This window comes from Oncorhynchus keta, unplaced genomic scaffold (genome assembly GCF_023373465.1).
Source record: "Oncorhynchus keta strain PuntledgeMale-10-30-2019 unplaced genomic scaffold, Oket_V2 Un_contig_4012_pilon_pilon, whole genome shotgun sequence".
Taxonomy (NCBI): Eukaryota; Metazoa; Chordata; class Actinopteri; order Salmoniformes; family Salmonidae; genus Oncorhynchus; species Oncorhynchus keta.
The window spans coordinates 1-24,084 of record NW_026287557.1 but is presented as its reverse complement, the minus strand read 5'-3'; the positions used below and the strand labels follow the sequence as shown (position 1 = coordinate 24,084).

Here is a 24,084-nt window from a genome sequence, read left to right as displayed (position 1 = left end):
GTCCCTCTATAGTGAACAGGGTGGAGTAGAGCCCAATTGGTCCCTCTATAGTGAACAGGGCCCAATGGGTCCTCTATAGTGAACAGAGCCCAATGGGTCCCTCTATAGTGAACAGAGCCCAATGGGTCCCTCTATAGTGAACAGGGTGGGAGTAGAGCCCAATGGGTCCCTCTATAGTGAACAGGGTGGAGTAGAGCCCAATGGGTCCATCTATAGTGAACAGGGCCCAATGGGTCCCTCTATAGTGAACAGGGCCCAATGGGTCCCTCTATAGGGAACAGGGCCCAATGGGTCCCTCTATAGGGAACAGGGTGGAGTAGAGCCCAATGGGTCCCTCTATAGTGAACAGGGCCCAATGGGTCCCTCTATAGTGAACAGGGCCCAATGGGTCCCTCTATAGTAAACAGGGCCCAATGGGTCCCTCTATAGTGAACAGGGTGGAGTAGAGCCCAATAGGTCCCTCTATAGTGAACAGGGCCCAATGGGTCCCTCTATAGTGAACAGGGTGGGTCCCTCTATAGTAGAGCCCAATGGGTCCCTCTATAGTGAACAGGGCCCAATGGGTCCTCTATAGTGAACAGGGCCCAATGGGTCCCTCTATAGTGAACAGGGTGGAGTAGAGCCCAATGGGTACCTCTATAGTGAACAGGGCCCAATGGGTCCCTCTATAGTGAACAGGGCCCAATGGGTCCCTCTATAGTGAACAGGGCCCAATGGGTCCCTCTATAGGGAACAGGGTGGAGTAGAGCCCAATGGGTCCCTCTATAGTGAACAGGGTGGAGTAGAGCCCAATGGGTCCCTCTATAGTGAACAGGGCCCAATGGGTCCCTCTATAGTGAACAGGGCCCAATGGGTCCCTCTATAGTGAACAGGGCCCAATGGGTCCCTCTATAGTGAACAGGGCCCAATGGGTCCCTCTATAGTGAACAGGGTGGAGTAGAGCCCAATGGGTCCCTCTATAGTGAACAGGGCCCAATGGGTCCCTCTATAGTGAACAGGGTGGAGTAGAGCCCAATGGGTCCCTCTATAGTGAACAGGGCCCAATGGGTCCCTCTATAGGGAACAGGGTGGAGTAGAGCCCAATGGGTCCCTCTATAGTGAACAGGGCCCAATGGGTCCCTCTATAGTGAACAGGGTGGAGTAGAGCCCAATGGGTCCCTCTATAGTGAACAGGGCCCAATGGGTCCCTCTATAGGGAACATGGTACCATTGGGAACGTGACCTCGGTTATTTTGTTGTCTCTCTCTATCTCCCATCGGTGGAGGGAACAAAGAAGGTTATTAACAGATAGAAGACTTTCCATCAGATAGTTCAGTATTAAAAGATCATTTCCCTTCAACCATTTTCTCATTATAACGTTATCTCCCGTCGCCTCTGCGATGATGTGGATCTGAGCTAGGCCTTTGTTTGTGTTGTCACGGAGACACATCAATCATTCTCCTGCTCAACACACTTTAATAAACACTTGATAAAATCAGCAGCAGCAGCTGAAATACATGTGATTATGACTCTGACGTGGCACCAGGGACCTGTGTCTCTGGGGGGAAGAAGAGTCAAGTCCCAAGTCCTATTCTGCTCTAAACGTGGCCTCACATTCATAAAGGTTTTTTGTTACAACCACTTGTTGTCGTTAAATCACTCTCCTCTTCGAGAGATACGGGAAGCTAACCCTAATGAACCCGGAGGGGAAGTCCTGTCTCTGTTGCCTGGGGCGGCAGGGTAGCCAAGTGCGTTGGACTCTGTCCCCAAGCTGACAAGGTCTGCCCCTGAACAGGCAGTCAACCCACTGTTCCTAGACCAGTCAACCCACGGTTCCTAGGCCAGTTAACCCACGAAAATAAGATCCTGTTCTTCACTAACTTGCCAAGTTAAATAAAATATAAATAAATGATGCCTAGGCCAAACCCACTGGAAAGCAACCCACGGTTCCTAGACAGACAGACAGACCCTGAGGCAGACAGAAAATAAGATCAGTTCTTCACTAACTTGCCGAGTTAAATAAAATATAAATAAATGATGCCTGCCCCAGACAGACAAACTCTCCTCACCCCAGACAGACAGACAACCTCTCTCACCCCAGACAGACAGACAAACTCTCCTCACCCCAGACAGACAGACAGACAGACAGACAGACAGACAGACAGACAGACAGACAGACAGACAACCTCTCATCACCCCAGACAGACAGACAGACAACGAGAAACCACCCCAGCCAGACAGACAGACAGGGTACCTCAGACAGACAGACCTCCTAGTCAACCCCAGTCACCACCTCTGACAGACAGAAACCATCCCAGCCAACTGTCTACAGGGTATCAGAGAGGAAGGCCCCTAGTCAACCCCAGTACCACCTCTGGGCTGACTAGAAACCATCCCAGCCAACTGTCTACAGGGTATCAGAGAGGAAGGCCTCCTAGTCAACCCCAGTACCACCTCTGGTCTGACTAGAAACCATCCCAGCCAACTGTCTACAGGGTATCAGAGGAAGGATCCCCATACTGTAGCCTCCTAGTCAACCCCAGTACCACCTCTGGGCTGACTAGAAACCATCCCAGCCAACTGTCTACAGGGTATCAGAGAGGAAGGCCTCCTAGTCAACCCCAGTACCACCTCTGGGCTGACTAGAAACCATCCCAGCCAACTGTCTACAGGGTATCAGAGAGGAAGGCCTCCTAGTCAACCCCAGTACCACCTCTGGGCTGACTAGAAACCATCCCAGCCAACTGTCTACAGGGTATCAGAGAGGAAGGCCTCCTAGTCAACCCCAGTACCACCTCTGGGCTGACTAGAAACCATCCCAGCCAACTGTCTACAGGGTATCAGAGAGGAAGGCCTCCTAGTCAACCCCAGTACCACCTCTGGGCTGACTAGAAACCATCCCAGCCCGTGGTCTACAGGGTATCAGAGAGGAAGGCCTCCTAGTCAACCCCAGTACCACCTCTGGTCTGACTAGAAACCATCCCAGCCAACTGTCTACCGGGTATCAGAGAGGAAGGATCCCCATACTGTAGCCTCCTAGTCAACCCCAGTACCACCTCTGGGCTGACTAGAAACCATCCCAGCCAACTGTCTACCGGGTATCAGAGAGGAAGGCCTCATCCAAGTCAACCCCAGTACCACCTCTGGGCTGACTAGAAACCATCCCAGCCAACTGGTCTACAGGGTATCAGAGAGGAAGGCCTCCTAGTCAACCCCAGTACCACCTCTGGGCTGACTAGAAACCATCCCAGCCAACTGTCTACAGGGTATCAGAGAGGAAGGCCTCCTAGTCAACCCCAGTACCACCTCTGGGCTGACTAGAAACCATCCCAGCCCGTTGGTCTACAGGGTATCAGAGAGGAAGGCCTCCTAGTCAAACACAGAGATGATGTCTGAAACCCCTCTATCAAATCCAGTGGAAAGCCCAAACTAATGGATAAACAGCAGATAAACAAGGGAGATAAATGAACAGAACAGATCCTTGCTGGGGAGACGTATTCCCTCTGAGTGTGTCTATAGCAACGAACAAACCCCTGTGGGTTGTCCCCCCTCTTTCTGGCAGCTTGATTTCCCATTTTTACCAGCCTTAGAGAGTAGGGAGGATCTCAACCTGGACGGGTCACCCCACACATCTACGCACACCACTGGAGGCTGTGACAGACGGAATCCTCTGTCCCCTCTCTGAGTTGACAGGGCTGGAACTGGGGTATAATAGGTATCACACGCACACAACCCTCGCACCACACACAGCCATCTGGGGTTTCATCTCTGTCATGCTAGAGCTATATTATCTCTGTCATCATAGAACTATATAATCTCTGTCATAATGAACTATATAATCTCTGTCATAATAGAACTAAATCACCTCCGTCTTAATATAACTAAATCACCTCTGTCATACTAGAACTAAATCACCTCTTCTCATACATATAACTAAATGACCTCTGTCATACTTATTAGCTAAACTCATCTCTGTCATAATAGAACTAAATGCCACCTCTGTCATAATAGAACTATATTGTCTCTGTCATAATAGAACCAAATCACCTCTGTCATAATGGAGACTAAATCACCTCTGTCATCTTTGAGGCTAAACTCACCTCTGTCATAATAGAACTAAATCACCTCTGGTCATAATAGAACTAAATCACCTCCTTCATACTAGATGCTAAATCACTTTTAAACTAGATCCACCATGCAACTGACGCTGTCAAGACAAGCAATTGAGTCCAAAATACTCTCCATGGGACCTCTGGTCAAGAGCTAAATCACTATATAAATAGGGCTCTGGAAAGAGTGGCAAATGGCATAGAATAGGCTCCTCAAATAGAGCTAAATCACCTCTGTCATAATAGGGAATAGGGCTCTGGTAAAGGCCCTTCCTATATAATAGAGCTAATATGGCTCAAAAAGGCTAAACCAGGTAGACCACCGATGCACTATACAGACCATCTGGTCCAATATTCATTTTCTCTGGTAAAGACTGACACCCAGGGAATAGGGCTCTGGAAAAGAGCTAGTCCCTATATGAGAATAGGGCTCTTGATCGCACCATATAGGGAATATGGCTCTGGTAAAGAGTAGTGCACGATATAGGGAATAGGGCTCTGGTAAAGAGTAGTGCACGATATAGGAATACGGGCTCTGGTCAAGAGTGCCCTTTCCATGATCACACCTATCTAAACACACTTTACATGATTATAAAATATATCTATATATATCTACTGTATCTTCTACCAGAGCCCATAGGAATAGAGGATCCAGACCCTACTGTATCTTCTACCAGAGCCCATAGGGAATAGGGGATCCAGACCCTACTGTATCTTCTACCAGAGCCCCAGGTGAATAGGGATCCAGACCCTACTGTATCTTCTACCAGAGCCCAGGGAATAGGGGATCCAGACCCTACTGTATCTTCTACCAGAGCCCCTAGGGAATAGGGGATCCAGACCCTACTGTATCTTCTACCAGAGCCCCTAGGGAATAGGGGATCCAGACCCTACTGTATCTTCTACCAGAGCCCCTAGGGAATAGGGGATCCAGAACCTACTGTATCTTCTACCAGAGCCCTAGGGAATCGAGGATCCAGACCCTACTGGTATCTTCTACCAGAGCCCCTAGGGAATAGGGGATCCAGACCTACTGTATCTTCTACCAGAGCCCCTGGAATAGAGGATCCAGACCCTACTGTATCTTCTACCAGAGCCCTGCTAGGGAATAGGGGATCCAGACCCTACTGTATCTTCTACCAGAGCCCATAGGGAATAGAGGATCCAGACCCTACTGTATCTTCTACCAGAGCCCATAGGGAATAGGGGATCAGACCCTACTGTATCTTCTACCAGAGCCCTAGGGAATAGGGGATCAGACCCTACTGTATCTTCTACCAGAGCCCATAGGGAATAGAGGATCCAGACCCTACTGTCTCTCTCTACCAGAGCCCATAGGGAATTAGGGATCCAGACCCTACTGTATCTTCTACCAGAGCCCATAGGGAATAGGGGATCCAAACCCTACTGTATCTTCTACCAGAGCCCCTAGGGAATAGGGAATCAGACCCTACTGTATCTTCTACCAGAGCCCCTAGGGAATAGGGGATCTAGACCCTACTGCCTTCTACCAGAGCCCCTAGGGAATAGGGTGCCATTTGGGATCAGACCAATCTACTGTATCTTCTACCAGAGCCCCTAGGGTGGGGATCAGACCCTACTGAGTATCTTCTACCAGAGCCCCTAGGGAATAGGGTGCCATTTGGGATCCAGACCCTACTGTATCCTTCTACCAGAGCCCCTGGGACCTCTGGGGATGACCCTACTGTATCTTCTAGCCAGAGCCCTACTAGGGAATAGGGGATCCAGACCCTACTGTATCTTCTACCAGAGCCCCTAGGGAAAGGGGATCCAGACCCTACTGTATCTTCTACCAGAGCCCCTAGGGAATAGAGGATCAGACCCTACTGTATCTTCTCTGCAGAGCCCCTAGGGAATAGGGGATCCAGACCCTACTGCTATCTTCTACCAGAGCCCCTAGGGAATAGGGGATCAGACCCTACTGTATCTTCTACCAGAGCCCCTAGGGAATGGGGATCCAGACCCTACTGTATCTTCTACCAGAGCCCCTAGGGAATATCATGGAGGAGGATCCAGACCCTACTGTATCTGCTCTCTTCCTCTCAGCCCCTCATCTCTATCTCTCTTCCTCTCTATCCCCTCATATCTCTCTCTATCTTCCTCTCTATCCCCTCATCTCTCTCTCTATCCTCTCCCTCCTCCTGTGGTTCAGAATCAAACCTGGAGGCTCTGAGCCAGAAGGACAGCCCATGGATAGAGGAGTGCCATCAGACACAGCGCAGTAGGAAACTGAGCTCAGCTTGAGCCAGACAGGAACCATCACGGAGGCATGAGGACTCTGACAGGTTAGGACGGCTATGTGCCTGTGTATAAACCAGGGTTCTGCCTGGGGTGTTTACGGCTGTGTTTATAGGGAAGGGGATGTCAGAGACTCAGTTACTTTGGGATTTATTGACACACTTGTAAAATCATCCTGAGGTACTTTCAGGACACAGAACAGGTTTCTCCACGGCTGATATTAAAAGGTCCAATGCACCTGTTTTAATCTCAATATCATTTTCTGGTAACAATTAAGTCCTTTTCTGTGTTTGTTTTCAACTAAAATGGTCAAAAAGAAACAGAAATAGCTTCTTAGCAAAGAGGAATTTCTCAAACAAGAATTCTGCTAGGACTGTCTGGGGCGGGGGCTGAAAACTAGCTGTTATTGGCAGAGAGGTTTTAGAACTCTCTTTCTTATTGGTCGATTCAATAATGTATAATGGTGATGTCACCCGGCAAGCCAAAACTCCATCCCACCAAAACAGGCTGAAACTTCAGGTTCTTACACTTAAAGGGCTTTATCATCGTTTTCACTATTTCACAGTATCATTCCAACCTCATAGTGTGAAAATATATACACACACACAACACAGGAAAAAATACATTTTTTGAACTACACGTGGCCTTTAAGATACAAATCGAAGCACTTTGAACTCAACACCCCCAGAAAAGACAAGAGTAGCTGTTCCTCATACCTTGTACGCCTGGAGGAGTCTTCAGAAACTTTCCATTGAAATGTTGAATCACCACATCACACTTCTCTGTTGACTCCATCCTGAGAGGGGGTGGGGGGCAGAGAGATAGGGGGCAGAGAGAGAATCACTTCTGCAGAGAGAGGGGGGAGAGAGGGGTAGAGATAGGGGGAGGAGAGGGGGGCAGAGAGAGGGGGCAGAGAGAGCGGGTGTGGAGGGGAGAGACAGAGACAGGACAGGGCGAGATCATGATGAGAAAACAAAAAGATAATTACTTGACACATTGGAAAGAATTAACAAAAAAACTGAGCAAACTAGAATGCTATTTGGCCCTAAACAGAGAGTACACAGCGGCAGAATACCTGACCACTGTGACTGACCCTAAACAGAGAGGACACAGCGACAGAATACCTGACCACTGTGACTGACCCAAACTTAAGGAAAGCTTTGACTATGTACAGACTCAGTGAGCATAGCCTTGCTATTGAGAAAGGCCGTTAGGAAAGCTTTGACTATGTACAGACTCAGTGAGCATAGCCTTGCTATTGAGAAAGGCCGTTAGGAAAGCTTTGACTATGTACAGACTCAGTGAGCATAGCCTTGCTATTGAGAAAGGCCGCCGTAGGCAGACATGGCTCTCAAGAGAAGACAGGCTATGTGCTCACTGCCCACAAAATGAGGTGGAAACTGAGCTGCACTTCCTAACCTCCTGCCCAATGTATGACCATATTAGAGACACATATTTCTCTCAGATTACACAGGTCCACAAAGAACTTGAAAACAAATTCAATTTTGATAAACTCCCATATCTACTGGGTGAACTTCCCATAGGTGAATCACAGCAGCAAGATTTGTGACCTGTTGCCACTTCTAAAAGGGCAACCAGTGAAGAACAAACACCATTGTAAATACAACCCATATTTATGCTTATTTATTTTCTTTAACCATGTGTACATCTTACAACACTGTATATAGACATAATATGACATTTGAAATAGCTTATTCTTTTGGAAGTTTGTGAGTATAACATTTACTGTTCAATATTTATTGTTTATTTCACTTTTGTTTATCCATTTCACTTGCTATCGCAATGTAGAAATGTGTTTCCCATGTCAATAAGCCCCTGGTTGAGAGAGAGAGAGAGAGGAGAGAGCTGAGCCGAGAGAAGAGGCGAGATCAGTTACACCTTTACAATCCATAGGACAGAGACTATCACTTCACTGGAACTGAGAGAGACGAGACAGACAGAGAGAGAGAGACAGACAGAGAGAGAGAGAGAGAGACAGAGAGAGAGAGAGGTGAGATAAAGAGAGAGAGAGAGAGACAAAGATAGAGAGGAGAGAGACATGAGAGAGAGAGAGAGAGAGGCAGACAGAGAGGTAGAGAGGCGATAAAGAGAGAGAGAGAGTAGTGAGAGAGAGAGAGAGAGAGGAGAGAGAGAGAGAGAGATGATGCAGAGAAAGATGACAGAGAAGAGATAAAGACAGAGAGAAGAGTCAGCGAGATAAAGAGATATATAGATCATGCAGAGAGACACAGCAGAGAGAGAGACAGAGAGACAGAGAGGAAGAGAGAGACAGAGAGATCTCTAAAGAGAGAGAGAAATCTACCTCTCTCTCTCTCTCTCTCTCTCTCTCTTCCTGTCTGAGAGAGATACACCTCAGAGAAGAGATATCTAGAGAGATCTAGAGATCAAACACACTAACCAGCCTTTCCTGTGGGTTCCTGTCAGAGGAGGAGGGAGGAAGAGAGGAAGGGGACTGGATGTTGTTTCCTGAAAGGCAACATTCACTGCTCTCTGCTCTGCTCTCTGATCTGCTCTCTGATCTGTTCTCTGCTCTCTGATCTGCTCTCTGCTCTCTGATCTGCTCTCTGATCTGCTCTGCTCTCTGCTCTGCTCTCTGCTCTCTGATCTGCTCTCTGATCTGCTCTCTGATCTGCTCTCTGCTCTCTGATCTGCTCTCTGATCTGCTCTGCTCTCTGATCTGCTCTCTGCTCTCTGATCTGCTCTCTGATCTGCTCTCTGATCTGCTCTCTGCTCTCTGATCTGCTCTCTGATCTGCTCTGCTCTCTGATCTGCTCTCTGCTCTCTGATCTGCTCTCTGATCTGCTCTCTGCTCTCTGATCTGCTCTCTGCTCTCTGATCTGCTCTCTGATCTGTTCTCTGCTCTCTGATCTGCTCTCTGATCTGCTCTCTGATCTGCTCTCTGATCTGCTCTCTGCTCTCTGATCTGCTCTCTGATCTGCTCTCTGCTCTCTGATCTGCTCTCTGTTCTCTGATCTGTTCTCTGCTCTCTGATCTCTGATCTGCTCTCTGCTCTCTGATCTGCTCTCTGTTCTCTGCTCTCTGATCTGCTCTCTGATCTGCTCTCTGATCTGCTCTCTGCTCTCTGCTCTCTGATCTGCTCTCTGTTCTCTGCTCTCTGATCTGCTCTCTGATCTGCTCTCTGTTCTCTGCTCTCTGATCTGCTCTCTGATCTGCTCTCTGCTCTCTGCTCTCTGATCTGCTCTCTGATCTGCTCTCTTCTCTCTGATCTGCTCTCTGCTCGCTGCTCTCTGATCTGCACTCTGATCTCTGATCTGCTCTCTGCTCTCTGATCTGCTCTCTGATCTGCTCTCTGATCTAGTCTCTGCTCTCTGATCTGCTCTCTGCTCTCTGATCTGCTCTCTGCTCTGCTCTCTGCTCTCTGATCTGTTCTCTGTTCTCTGCTCTCTGATCTGCCCTCTGCTCTCTGATCTGCCCTCTGCTCTCTGCTCTCTGATCTCTGATCTGCTCTCTGATCCCTCTCTGATCTGCTCTATCTTCCATTGTGAGGCCCTGTTCATCTCTGTTCACCCAATCATGTCTGAAGGGCTAATTATCAGCTGAGCTTGGCAGGAGTCAGAGGGTGATCCCCTAGAGATGTCTGTCGCTAGTCATTCTGTCAGGGAGTCAGAGGGTGATCCTAGAGAGGTCTGTCTCTAGTCTTTCTGTCAGGGAGTCAGAGGGTGATCCTAGAGAGGTCTGTCTCTAATCATTCTGTCAGGGAGTCAGAGGATGATCCTAGAGAGGTCATTCTATCAGGGAGTCAGAGGGTGATCCTAGAGAGGTCATTCTGTCAGGGAGTCAGAGGGTGATCCTAGAGAAGTCATTCTGTCAGGGAGTCAGAGGGTGATCCTAGAGAAGTCTGTCTCTAGTCATTCTGTCAGGGAGTCAGAGGGTGATCTCAGAGAAGTCTGTCTCTAATCATTCTGTCAGGGAGTCAGAGGGTGATCCCAGAGTCATTCTGTCAGGGAGTCAGAAAAAGGTGATCCCAGAGAGTCATTCTGTCAGGGAGTCAGAGGGTGATCCTAGAGAGGTCATTCTGTCAGGGAGTCAGAGGGTGATCCTAGAGAAGTCTGTCTCTAGTCATTCTGTCAGGGAGTCAGAGGGTGATCTCAGAGAAGTCTGTCTCTAATCATTCTGTCAGGGAGTCAGAGGGTGATCCCAGAGAGGTCATTCTGTCAGGGAGTCAGAGGGTGATCTCAGAGAAGTCTGTCTCTAATCATTCTGTCAGGGAGTCAGAGGGTGATCCTAGAGAGGTCATTCTGTCAGGGAGTCAGAAGGTGATCCCAGAGAGGTCATTCTGTCAGGGAGTCAGAGGGTGATCCTAGAGAAGTCATTCTGTCGGGGAGTCAGAGGGTGATCTCAGAGAAGTCTGTCTCTAATCATTCTGTCAGGGAGTCAGAGGGTGATCCCAGAGAGGTCATTCTGTCAGGGAGTCAGAGGGTGATCCCAGAGAGGTCATTCTGTCAGGGAGTCAGAGGGTGATCCTAGAGAGGTCATTCTGTCAGGGAGTCAGAGGGTGATCCTAGAGAAGTCTGTCTCTAGTCATTCTGTCAGGGAGTCAGAGGGTGATCTCAGAGAAGTCTGTCTCTAATCATTCTGTCAGGGAGTCAGAGGGTGATCCCAGAGAGGTCATTCTGTCAGGGAGTCAGAGGGTGATCCCAGAGAGGTCATTCTGTCAGGGAGTCAGAGGGTGATCCTAGAGAGGTCATTCTGTCAGGGAGTCAGAGGGTGATCCTAGAGAAGTCTGTCTCTAGTCATTCTGTCAGGGAGTCAGAGGGTGATCTCAGAGAAGTCTGTCTCTAATCATTCTGTCAGGGAGTCAGAGGGTGATCCTAGAGAGAATTCTGTTAGGGAGTCAGAAGGTGATCCCAGAGAGGTCATTCTGTCAGGGAGTCAGAGGGTGATCCTAGAGAGTCTGTCTCTAGTCATTCTGTCAGGGAGTCAGAGGGTGATCCTAGAGAAGTCTCTCTCTAGTCATTCTGTCAGGGAGTCAGAGGGTGATCCTAGAGAAGTCTCTCTCTAGTCATTCTGTCAGAGAGTCAGAGGGTGATCTCAGAGAAGTCATTCTGTCAGGGAGTCAGAGGGTGATCCTATTGAGAGGTCTTTCTCTAGTCATTCTGTCAGGGAGTCAGAGGGTGATCCCAGAGAAGTCCCCCTCTAGTCATTCTGACAGGGAGTCAGAGGGTGATCCCAGAGAAGTCTCCCTCTAGTCATTCTGTCAGGGAGTCAGAGGGTGATCCTAGAGAAGTCTGTCTCTAGTCATTCTGTCAGGGAGTCAGAGGGTGATCCTAGAGAAGTCATTCTGTCAGGGAGTCAGAGGGTGACCTCATAGAAGTCTCTCTCTAGTCATTCTGTCAGGGAGTCAGAGGGTGATCTCAGAGAAGTCTCTCTCTCGTCATTCTGTCAGGGAGTCAGAGGGTGATCCCAGAGAGGTCATTCTGTCAGGGAGTCAGAGGGTGATCCTAGAGAAGTCATTCTGTCAGGGAGTCAGAGGGTGATCCTAGAGAGGTCATTCTGTCAGGGAGTCAGAGGGTGATCCAAGAGAGGTCTGTCTCTAGTCATTCTGTCAGGGAATCAGAGGGTGGTCCTAGAGAGGTCATTCTGTCAGGGAGTCAGAGGGTGATCCTAGAGAGGTCTGTCTCTAGTCATTCTGTCAGGGAGTCAGAGGGTGATCCTAGAGAGGTCATTCTGTCAGGGAGTCAGAGGGTGATCCTAGAGAGGTCATTCTGTCAGGGAGTCAGAGGGTGATCCTAGAGAGGTCATTCTGTCAGGGAGTCAGAGGGTGATCCTAGAGAGGTCTGTCTCCAGTCAGAGGGTGATCCTAGAGAGGTCTGTCTCCAGTCAGAGGGTGATCCTAGAGAGGTCTGTCTCCAGTCAGAGGGTGATCCTAGAGAGGTCTGTCTCCAGTCAGAGGGTGATCCTAGAGAGGTCTGTCTCCAGTCAGAGGGTGATCCTAGAGAGGTCTGTCTCCAGTCAGAGGGTGATCCTTCGAGAAGTCATTCTGTCAGGGAGTCAGAGGGTGATCCTAGAGAGGTCATTCTGTCAGGGAGTCAGAGGGTGATCCTAGAGAAGTCTGTCTCCAGTCAGAGGGTGATCCTAGAGAGGTCTGTCTCCAGTCAGAGGGTGATCCTAGAGAGGGCTGTCTCCAGTCAGAGGGTGATCCTAGAGAGGTCTGTCTCCAGTCAGAGGGTGATCCTAGAGTCTGTCTCCAGTCAGAGGGTGATCCTAGAGAGGTCTGTCTCCAGTCAGAGGGTGATCCTAGAGAGGTCTGTCTCCAGTCAGAGGGTGATCCCAGAGAGTCTGTCTCCAGTCAGAAGGTGATCCTAGAGAGGTCTGTCTCCAGTCAGAGGGTGATCCCAGAGAGGTCATTCTGTCAGGGAGTCAGAGGGTGATCCCAGAGAGGTCTGTCTCCAGTCAGAGGGTGATCCTAGAGAGGTCTGTCTCCATTCAGAGGGTGATCCTAGAGAGGTCTGTCTCCAGTCAGAGGGTGATCCTAGAGAGGTCTGTCAGGGAGTCAGAAGGTGATCCCAGAGAGGTCTGTCTCCAGTCAGAGGGTGATCCTAGAGAGGTCTGTCAGGGAGTCAGAAGGTGATCCCAGAGAGGTCTGTCTCCAGTCAGAGGGTGATCCTAGAGAGGTCTGTCAGGGAGTCAGAGGGTGATCCCAGAGAGGTCTGTCTCAGTCAGAGGGTGATCCTAGAGAGGTCTCTCTCCAGTCAGAGGTGATCCTAGAGAGGTCTGTCTCCAGTCAGAGGGTGATCCTAGAGAGGTCTGTCTCCAGTCAGAGGGTGATCCTAGAGAGGTCTGTCTCCAGTCAGAGGGTGATCCTAGAGAGGTCTGTCTCCAGTCAGAGGGTGATCCTAGAGAGGTCTGTCTCCAGTCAGAGGGTGATCCTAGAGAGGTCTGTCTCCAGTCAGAGGGTGATCCTAGAGAGGTCTGTCTCCAGTCAGAGGGTGATCCTAGAGAGGTCTGTCTCCAGTCAGAGGGTGATCCTAGAGAGGTCTGTCTCCAGTCAGAGGGTGATCCTAGAGAAGTCATTCTGTCAGGGAGTCAGAGGGTGATCCTAGAGAGGTCATTCTGTCAGGGAGTCAGAGGGTGATCCCAGAGAAGTCTGTCTCCAGTCAGAGGGTGATCCTAGAGAAGTCATTCTGTCAGGGAGTCAGAGGGTGATCCTAGAGAAGTCATTCTGTCAGGGAGTCAGAGGGTGATCCTAGAGAAGTCATTCTGTCAGGGAGTCAGAGGGTGATCCTAGAGAAGTCATTCTGTCAGGGAGTCAGAGGGTGATCCTAGAGAGGTCTGTCTCCAGTCAGAGGGTGATCCTAGAGAGGTCATTCTCCAGTCAGAGGGTGATCCTAGAGAGGTCATTCTGTCTCCAGTCAGAGGGTGATCCTAGAGAGGTCTGTCTCCAGTCAGAGGGTGATCCTAGAGAGGTCTGTCTCCAGTCAGAGGGTGATCCTAGAGAAGTCATTCTGTCAGGGAGTCAGAGGGTGATCCTAGAGAGTCTGTCTCCAGTCAGAGGGTGATCCTAGAGAAGTCATTCTGTCAGGGAGTCAGAGGGTGATCCTAGAGAGTCTGTCTCCAGTCAGAGGGTGATCTAGAGAGGTCTGTCTCCAGTCAGAGGGTGATCCTAGAGAGGTCTGTCTCCAGTCAGAGGGTGATCCTAGAGAGGTCTGTCTCAGTCAGAGGGTGATCCTAGAGGTCTGTCTCCAGTCAGAGGGTGATCCTAGAGAAGTCATTCTGTCTCCAGTCAGAGGGTGATCCTAGAGAGGTCTGTCAGGGAGTCAGAGGGTGATCCTAGATAGGTCTGTCAGGGAGTCAGAGGGTGATCCTAGAGAGGTCTGTCTCCAGTCAGAGGGTGATCCTAGAGAGGTCTGTCTCCAGTCAGAGGGTGAACCTAGAGAGGTCTGTCTCAGTCAGAGGGTGATCCTAGAGAGGTCTGTCTCCAGTCAGAGGGTGATCCTAGAGAGGTCTGTCTCCAGTCAGAGGGTGATCCCAGAGAGGTCATTCTGTCAGGGAGTCAGAGGGTGATCCTAGAGAGTCTGTCTCCAGTCAGGGGTGATCCTAGAGGGTCTCCAGTCAGAGGGTGATCCTAGAGAGGTCTGTCTCCAGTCAGAGGGTGATCCTAGAGAGGTCTGTCTCCAGTCAGAGGGTGATCCTAGAGAGGTCTGTCTCCAGTCAGAGGGTGATCCTAGAGAGGTCTGTCTCCAGTCAGAGGGTGATCCTAGAGAGGTCTGTCTCCAGTCAGAGGGTGATCCTAGAGAGGTCTGTCTCCAGTCAGAGGGTGATCCTAGAGAGGTCTGTCTCCAGTCAGAGGGTGATCCTAGAGAGGTCTGTCTCCAGTCAGAGGGTGATCCTAGAGAGGTCATTCTGTCAGGGAGTCAGAGGGTGATCCTAGAGAGGTCTGTCTCCAGTCAGAAGGTGATCCCAGAGAGGTCTGTCTCCAGTCAGAGGGTGATCCTAGAGAGGTCTGTCTCCAGTCAGAGGGTGATCCTAGAGAGGTCTGTCTCCAGTCAGAGGGTGATCCTAGAGAGGTCTGTCAGGGAGTCAGAAGGTGATCCTAGAGAAGTCATTCTGTCAGGGAGTCAGAGGGTGATCCTAGAGAGTTCTGTCTCTGTGTGTGTGTGTGTGTGTACCTGGCGAAGCCGACTCCTCTGCTGACCCCGGTGGCGTCCCGTAGTACCCGTGTGGAGATGACGTGACCGAACGGTTTCAGCATGTTCTCCAGCTCCTGCTCATCCATGGACACAGGCAGGTTGGAAACGTACAGGTTAGTGGGATCCTGTTCCTGTTGCTGTGGGGGAAGGGGGGGAGAGAGGGAGAGGGGAGAGAGGGGAGAGGGAGAGAGGGAGGGAGAGAGAGGAGAGGGGGGAGGGAGAGGGAGGGAGAGGGAGAGAGGGAGAGGGGGAGAGGGAGAGGGAGGGAGGGAGAGGGAGGGAGAGGGGGGAGGGAGGGAGGGAGGGAGGGAGGGAGGGAGAGGGGGAGGGAGAGGGGGAGAGAGGGGGGAGAGAGGCAGGTTGTGTTATGATATAAAACACTCCAGACAGACTCAATATAAAACACTCCAGACAGACTCAATATAAATCACTCCAGACTGACTCAATATAAACCACTCCAGACTGACTCAATATAAAACACTCCAGACTGACTCAATATAAAACACTCCAGACTGACTCAATATAAAACACTCCAGTCTCAATATAAAACACTCCAGACTGACTCAATATAAATCACTCCAGACTGACTCGATATAATACACTCCAGACTGACTGAATATAAAACACTCCAGACTGACTCAATATAAAACACTCCAGACTGACTCAATATAAACCACTCCAGACTGACTCAATATAAAACACTCCAGACTGACTCAATATAAATCACTCCAGACTGACTCAATATAAAACACTCCAGACTGACTCAATATAAAACACTCCAGACTGACTCAATATAAAACACTCCAGACTGACTCAATATAACCCACTCCAGACTCAATATAAACCACTCCAGACTCAATATAAAACACTCCAGACTCAATATAAACCACTCCAGACTCAATATAAACCACTCCAGACTGACTCAATATAAAACACTCCAGACTCAATATAAACCACTCCAGACTTAATATAAAACACTCCAGACTGACTCAATATAACCCACTCCAGACTCAATATAAACCACTCCAGACTGACTCAATATAAACCACTCCAGACTCAATATAAAACACTCCAGACTGACTCAATATAACCCACTCCAGACTCAATATAAACCACTCCAGACTTAATATAAAACCCCTCCAGACTCAATATAAACCACTCCAGACTCAATATAAACCACTCCAGACTGAATCAATATAAACCACTCCAGACTCAATATAAAACACTCCAGACAGACTCAATATAATACACTCCAGACTGACTCAATATAAAACACTCCAGACAGACTCAATATAAAACACTCCAGACTGACTCAATATAAACCACTCCAGACTGACTCAATATAAACCACTCCAGACTGACTCAATATAAAACACTCCAGACTGACTCAATATAAAACACTCCAGACAGACTCAATATAAAACACTCCAGACTGACTCAATATAAAACACTCCAGACTGACTCAATATAAACCACTCCAGACTCAATATAAATCACTCCATGTGAGTCAATGTGTCTGTTGTCAGTGTGAGTGTCAACGTGGGCTGAACCACCAGGTGGAGCTCCACTGGGCCGTACCACCAGGTGGCGCTCCACTGGGCCGTACCACCAGGTGGCGCTCCACTGGGCTGAACCACCAGGTGGCGCTCCACTGGGCCGTACCACCAGGTGTCGCTCCACTGGGCCGTACCACCAGGTGGCGCTCCACTGGGCCGTACCACCAGTGTGATGGTGTTGCAGAGCAGCATCTCATCTCTGTCTCATGGGATCTGATCTGATGGTGATGCAGAGCAGCATCTCATCTCTGTCTCATGGGATCTGATCTGATGGTGATGCAGAGCAGCATCTCGTCTCTGTCTCATGGGATCTGATCTGATGGTGATGCAGAGCAGCATCTCGTCTCTGTCTCATGGGATCTGATCTGATGGTGATGCAGAGCAGCATCTCATCTCTGTCTCATGGGATCTGATCTGATGGTGATGCAGAGCAGCATCTCATCTCTGTCTCATGGGATCTGATCTGATGGTGATGCAGAGCAGCATCTCGTCTCTGTCTCATGGGATCTGATCTGAGGGTGATGCAGAGCAGCATCTCATCTCTGTCTCATGGGATCTGATCTGACGGTGATGCAGAGCAGCATCTCATCTCTGTCTCATGGGATCTGATCTGATGGTGATGCAGAGCAGCATCTCATCTCTGTCTCATGGGATCTGATCTGACGGTGATGCAGAGCAGCATCTCATCTCTGTCTCATGGGATCTGATCTGATGGTGATGCAGAGCAGCATCTCGTCTCTGTCTCATGGGATCTGATCTGACGGTGCTGTCATTGGATTTCTAGCTGTTATACTCCTGGCCAAACCCACCAGCATCACCACTGTCCTGGTTCATGGCTAGTCTTACTTAGACAGGACAGGACAGGACACACACACAGACACACACGCGCGCGCACGCACACACACACACACGCGCGCACACACACACACGCACACGCACGCACACATGCATGCACACACGCACACACACACGCACACACGCACACACACACACACACACACACACACACACACACACACGCACACGCACACGCACACGCACACGCACACGCACACGCACACTCTGAGTGACAGAAGAGAGGGGGACTGTGTGTCCAGCCAGACTATTCTTGTGTTCTGTCACACACACACACACACACACACACACACACACACACACACACACACACACACACACACACACACACACACACACACACACACACACACACACACACATACAGACACACACACACACACACACACACACACACACACACCACTTGCTGAGGGCGAGTTAAGTGGACAGTCTCTGAGGACACACAATCTTTCTCTCACCTGTCACTCTCTCTGGTAGGGTGTGTGTGTGTGTGTGTGTGTGTGTGTGTGTGTGTGTGTGTGTGTGTGTGTGTGTGTGTGTGTGTGTGTGTGTGTGTGTGTGTGTGTGTGTGTGTGTGTGCGTGCGTGTGTGCGTGTCTATGTGTGTGCGTGTGTATGTGTGTGTGTGTCTGACAGAACACAATAATAGTTTGGCTGGACACACAGTCCCCCTCTCTCCTGTCACTCAGAGTGTCTATCTGTCTGTCTGTCTGTCTGTCTCTCTGTCTGTCTGTCTGCGTGCTTGTGTGTGCGCGTGCGTGCGCGAGCGTGTGTGTGTGTGTGTGTGTGTGTGTGTGTGTGTGTGTGTGTGAAAGAACACAGGAATAGTTTGGCTGGACACACAGCCCCTCTCTCTCCTCTCAAATTCCACCCAGTGTGGGCCTTGACTCCTATTGACATCACATCACAGAGCTCAATGTAATTTCCAGATGCATTCAATGCTGTCACCTCCTTAGATAAGCTCTGGACAAAACATTAGGAACACCTGCTCCTTCCATGACATAGACTGACCAGGGGAATCTTCTCTGGGCTCGTCTCCAGAACTTAAACTGAGTGTACAAAACATTAGGTACAGCTGCTCATTCCATGACACAGACTGACCAGGGGAATCTTCTCTGGGCTAGTCTCCAGAACTTAAACTGAGTGTACAAAACATTAGGAACACCTGCTCCTTCCATGACATAGACTGACCAGGGGAATCTTCTCTGGGCTCGTCTCCAGAACTTAAACTGAGTGTACAAAACATTAGGTACAGCTGCTCATTCCATGACACAGACTGACCAGGGGAATCTTCTCTGGGCTAGTCTCCAGAACTTAAACTGAGTGTACAAAACATTAGGTACAGCTGCTCATTCCATGACATAGACTGACCAGGGGAATCTTCTCTGGGCTAGTCTCCAGAACTTAAACTGAGTGTACAAAACATTAGGTACAGCTGCTCTTTCCATGACATAGACTGACCAGGGGAATCTTCTCTGGGCTAGTCTCCAGAACTTAAACTGAGTGTACAAAACATTAGGTACAGCTGCTCTTTCCATGACATAGAGCGACCAGGTGAATCCAGGTGAAAGTTTTGATCCCTTATTGATGTCACCTGTTAAATCCACTTCAGTGTAGATGAAGGGGAGGAGACATGTAGATGAAGGGGAGGAGACATGTAGATGAAGGGGAGGAGACGGGTTAAAGGATAAACCTTGAGACATGGATTGTGTATTTGTGCCATTCAGAGGCTGAATGGGCAAGTCAGAAGATTTAAGTGTTTTTAAACGGGGTCTGGTAGTGGGTGTCTTTAAACGGGGTATGGTAGTGGGTGTCTTTAAACAGGGTATGGTAGTGGGTATCTTTAAACGGGGTATGGTAGTGGGTGTCTTTAAACGGGGTATGGTAGTGGGTGTCTTTAAACGGGGTATGGTAGTGGGTGTCTTTAAACGGGGTATGGTAGTGGGTGTCTTTAAACGGGGTATGGTAGTGGGTGTTTTTAAACGGGGTATGGTAGTGGGTGTCTTTAAACGGGGTATGGTAGTGGTTGTCTTTAAACGGGGTATGGTAGTGGGTATCTTTAAACGGGGTATGGTAGTGGTTGTCTTTAAACGGGGTATGGTAGTGGGTATCTTTAAACGGGGTATGGTAGTGGGTTTTTAAACGGGGTATGGTAGTAGGTGTCTTTAAACGGGGTATGGTAGTAGGTGTTTTTAAACGGGGTATGGTAGTGGGTATCTTTAAACGGGGTATGGTAGTAGGTGTCTTTAAACGGGGTATGGTAGTGGGTGTCTTTAAACGGGGTATGGTAGTGGGTATCTTTAAACGGGGCATGGTAGTGGGTATCTTTAAACGGGGCATGGTAGTGGGTATCTTTAAACGGGTATGGTAGTGGGTATCTTTAAACGGGGTATGGTAGTGGGTATCTTTAAACGGGGTATGGTAGTGGGTATCTTTAAACGGGGTATGGTAGTGGGTATCTTTAAACGGGGTATGGTAGTGGGTATCTTTAAACGGGGCATGGTAGTGGGTGTCTTTAAACGGGGTATGGTAGTGGGTATCTTTAAACGGGGCATGGTAGTGGGTGTCTTTAAACGGGGTATGGTAGTGGGTATCTTTAAACGGGGTATGGTAGTAGGTGTCTTTAAACGGGGTATGGTAGTGGGTGTCTTTAAACGGGGTATGGTAGTAGGTGTCTTTAAACGGGGTATGGTAGTGGGTGTCTTTAAATAGGGTCTGGTAGTGGGAGTCTTTAAACAGGGTATGGTAGTGGGTATCTTTAAACGGGGCATGGTAGTGGGTGTCTTTAAACGGGGTATGGTAGTGGGTATCTTTAAACGGGGTATGGTAGTGGGTGTCTTTAAATAGGGTCTGGTAGTGGGAGTCTTTAAACGGGGTATGGTAGTGGGTGTCTTTAAACGGGGTATGGTAGTGGGTATCTTTAAACGGGGCATGGTAGTGGGTGTCTTTAAACGGGGTATGGTAGTGGGTATCTTTAAACGGGGTCTGGTAGTGGGTATCTTTAAACGGGGTATTGTAGTGGGTATCTTTAAACAGGGTATGGTAGTGGGTATCTTTAAACGGGGTATGGTAGTGGGTATCTTTAAACGGGGTATGGTAGTGGGTATCTTTAAACGGGGTACGGTAGTGGGTGTCTTTAAACGGGGTACGGTAGTGGGTGTCTTTAAACGGGGTACGGTAGTGGGTATCTTTAAACGGGGTACGGTAGTGGGTATCTTTAAACGGGGTACGGTAGTGGGTATCTTTAACCGGGGTACGGTAGTGGGTATCTTTAAACGGGGTACGGTAGTGGGTGTCTTTAAACGGGGTATGGTAGTGGGTATCTTTAAACGGGGTATGGTAGTGGGTATCTTTAAACGGGGTATGGTAGTGGGTATCTTTAAACGGGGTATGGTAGTGGGTATCTTTAAACGGGGTATGGTAGTGGGTATCTTTAAACGGGCATTGTAGTGGGTATCTTTAAACGGGGTATGGTAGTGGGTATCTTTAAACGGGGTATGGTAGTGGGCATCTTTAAACATGGTATGGTAGTGGGTGTCTTTAAACGGGGTCTGGTAGTGGGTGTCTTTAAACGGGGTATGGTAGTGGTATCTTTAAACGGGGTATGGTAGTGGGTATCTTTAAACGGTGTATGGTAGTGGGTATCTTTAAACGGGGTATGGTAGTGGGTATCTTTAAACAGGGTATGGTAGTGGGTATCTTTAAACGGGGTATGGTAGTGGGTATCTTTAAACGGGGTATGGTAGTAGGTGTCTTTAAACGGGGTATGGTAGTGGGTGTCTTTAAATAGGGTCTGGTAGTGGGAGTCTTTAAACGGGGTATGGTAGTGGGTGTCTTTAAACGGGGTATGGTAGTGGTATCTTTAAACGGGGCATGGTAGTGGGTGTCTTTAAACGGGGTATGGTAGTGGGTGTCTTTAAACGGGGTATGGTAGTGGGTATCTTTAAACGGGGTCTGGTAGTGGGTGTCTTTAAACGGGTCTGGTAGTGGGTGTCTTTAAACGGGGTCTGGTAGTGGGTGTCTTTAAACGGGGTCTGGTAGTGGGTGTCTTTAAACGGGGTCTGGTAGTGGGTGTCTTTAAACGGGGTATGGTAGTGGGTATCTTTAAACGGGTCTGGTAGTGGGAGTCTTTAAACGGGGTCTGGTAGTGGGTATCTTTAAACGGGGTATTGTAGTGGGTATCTTTAAACAGGGTATGGTAGTGGGTATCTTTAAACGGGGTATGGTAGTGGGTATCTTTAAACGGGGTATGGTAGTGGGTATCTTTAAACGGGGTATGGTAGTGGGTATCTTTAAACGGGTATGGTAGTGGGTGTCTTTAAACGGGGTATGGTAGTGGGTGTCTTTAAACGGGTATGGTAGTGGGTATCTTTAAAACGGGGTATGGTAGTGGGTATCTTTAAACGGGGTATGGTAGTGGGTATCTTTAAACGGGGTATGGTAGTGGGCATCTTTAAACGGGGTATGGTAGTGGGTGTCTTTAAACGGGGTATGGTAGTGGGTATCTTTAAACGGGGTATGGTAGTGGGTATCTTTAAACGGGGTATGGTAGTGGGTATCTTTAAACGGGGTATGGTAGTGGGTATCTTTAAACGGGGTATGGTAGTGGTATCTTTAAACGGGGTATGGTAGTGGGTATCTTTAAACGGGGTATTGTAGTGGGTATCTTTAAACGGGGTATGGTAGTGGGTATCTTTAAACGGGGTATGGTAGTGGGTATCTTTAAACGGGGTATGGTAGTGGGTGTCTTTAAACGGGGTATGGTAGTGGGTGTCTTTAAACGGGGTATGGTAGTGGGTATCTTTAAACGGTATGGTAGTGGGTATCTTTAAACGGTGTATGGTAGTGGGTATCTTTAAACGGTGTATGGTAGTGGGTATCTTTAAACGGGGTATGGTAGTGGGTATCTTTAAACAGGGTATGGTAGTGGGTGTCTTTAAACGGGGTATGGTAGTGGTATCTTTAAACGGGTATGGTAGTAGGTGTCTTTAAACGGGTATGGTAGTGGGTGTCTTTAAATAGGGTCTGGTAGTGGAGTCTTTAAACGGGGTATGGTAGTGTGTCTTTAAACGGGGTATGGTAGTGGGTATCTTTAAACGGGGCATGGTAGTGGGTGTCTTTAAACGGGGTATGGTAGTGGGTATCTTTAAACGGGGTATGGTAGTGGGTGTCTTTAAACGGGGCATGGTAGTGGTGTCTTTAAACGGGGTATGGTAGTGGGTATCTTTAAACGGGGTCTGGTAGTGGGGTGTCTTTAAACGGGGTCTGGTAGTGGGTGTCTTTAAACGGGGTCTGGTAGTGGGTGTCTTTAAACGGGGTCTGGTAGTGGGTGTCTTTAAACGGGGTATGGTAGTGGGTATCTTTAAACGGGGTCTGGTAGTGGGAGTCTTTAAACGGGGTCTGGTAGTGGGTATCTTTAAACGGGCTATTGTAGTGGGTATCTTTAAACAGGGTATGGTAGTGGGTATCTTTAAACGGGTATGGTAGTGGGTATCTTTAAACGGGGTATGGTAATGGGTGTCTTTAAACGGGGTATGGTAGTGGGTGTCTTTAAACGGGGTATGGTAGTGGGTATCTTTAAACGGGGGTATGGTAGTGGTATCTTTAAACAGGGTATGGTAGTGGGTATCTTTAAACGGGTATGGTAGTGGGTATCTTTAAACGGGTATGGTAGTGGGTGTCTTTAAACGGGGTATGGTAGTGGGTATCTTTAAACGGGGTATGGTAGTGGGTATCTTTAAACGGGTATGGTAGTGGGTATCTTTAAACGGGGTATGGTAGTGGGTATCTTTAAACGGGGTATGGTAGTGGGTATCTTTAAACGGGGTATGGTAGTGGGTATCTTTAAACGGGGTATTGTAGTGGGTATCTTTAAACGGGGTATGGTAGTGGGTATCTTTAAACGGGGTATGGTAGTGGGTATCTTTAAACATGGTATGGTAGTTGGTGTCTTTAAACGGGGTATGGTAGTGGGTATCTTTAAACGGGGTATGGTAGTGGGTATCTTTAAACGGTGTATGGTAGTGGGTATCTTTAAACGGGGTATGGTAGTGGGTATCTTTAAACAGGGTATGGTAGTGGGTATCTTTAAACGGGGTATGGTAGTGGGTATCTTTAAACAGGGTATGGTAGTGGGTATCTTTAAACGGGGTATGGTAGTGGGTATCTTTAAACGGGGTATGGTAGTGGGTGTCTTTAAACGGGTATGGTAGTGGGTATCTTTAAACGGGTATGGTAGTGGATATCTTTAAACGGGGTATGGTAGTGGGTATCTTTAAACGGGTATGGTAGTGGATATCTTTAAACGGGGTATGGTAGTGGGTATCTTTAAACGGGGTATGGTAGTGGGTGTCTTTAAACGGGGTCTGGTAGTGGGTGTCTTTAAACGGGGTATGGTAGTGGGTATCTTTAAACGGGGTCTGGTAGTGGGTGTCTTTAAACGGGGTATGGTAGTGGGTATCTTTAAACGGGGTATGGTAGTGGGTATCTTTAAACGGGGGTATGGTAGTGGGTATCTTTAAACGGGGTATGGTAGTGGGTATCTTTAAACGGGTCTGGTAGTGGGTGTCTTTAAACGGGGTATGGTAGTGGGTATCTTAAACGGGTATGGTAGTGGGTATCTTTAAACGGGGTATGGTAGTGGGTATCTTTA

General features: G+C 48.6%; 1 long non-coding RNA gene across 1 annotated transcript; it reads right to left on the bottom strand.

Annotated features, from left to right (window-relative positions):
* Positions 1–2,342: 2,342 nt before the first annotated feature.
* On the bottom strand, positions 2,343–3,295 carry LOC127924425 (uncharacterized). The gene is made up of 3 exons (XR_008117893.1): positions 3,204–3,295; positions 2,529–2,856; positions 2,343–2,433 (listed from the first exon to the last, which is right to left on the bottom strand). It is a non-coding gene; the product is annotated as an uncharacterized LOC127924425 (long non-coding RNA).
* Positions 3,296–24,084: the final 20,789 nt, after the last annotated feature.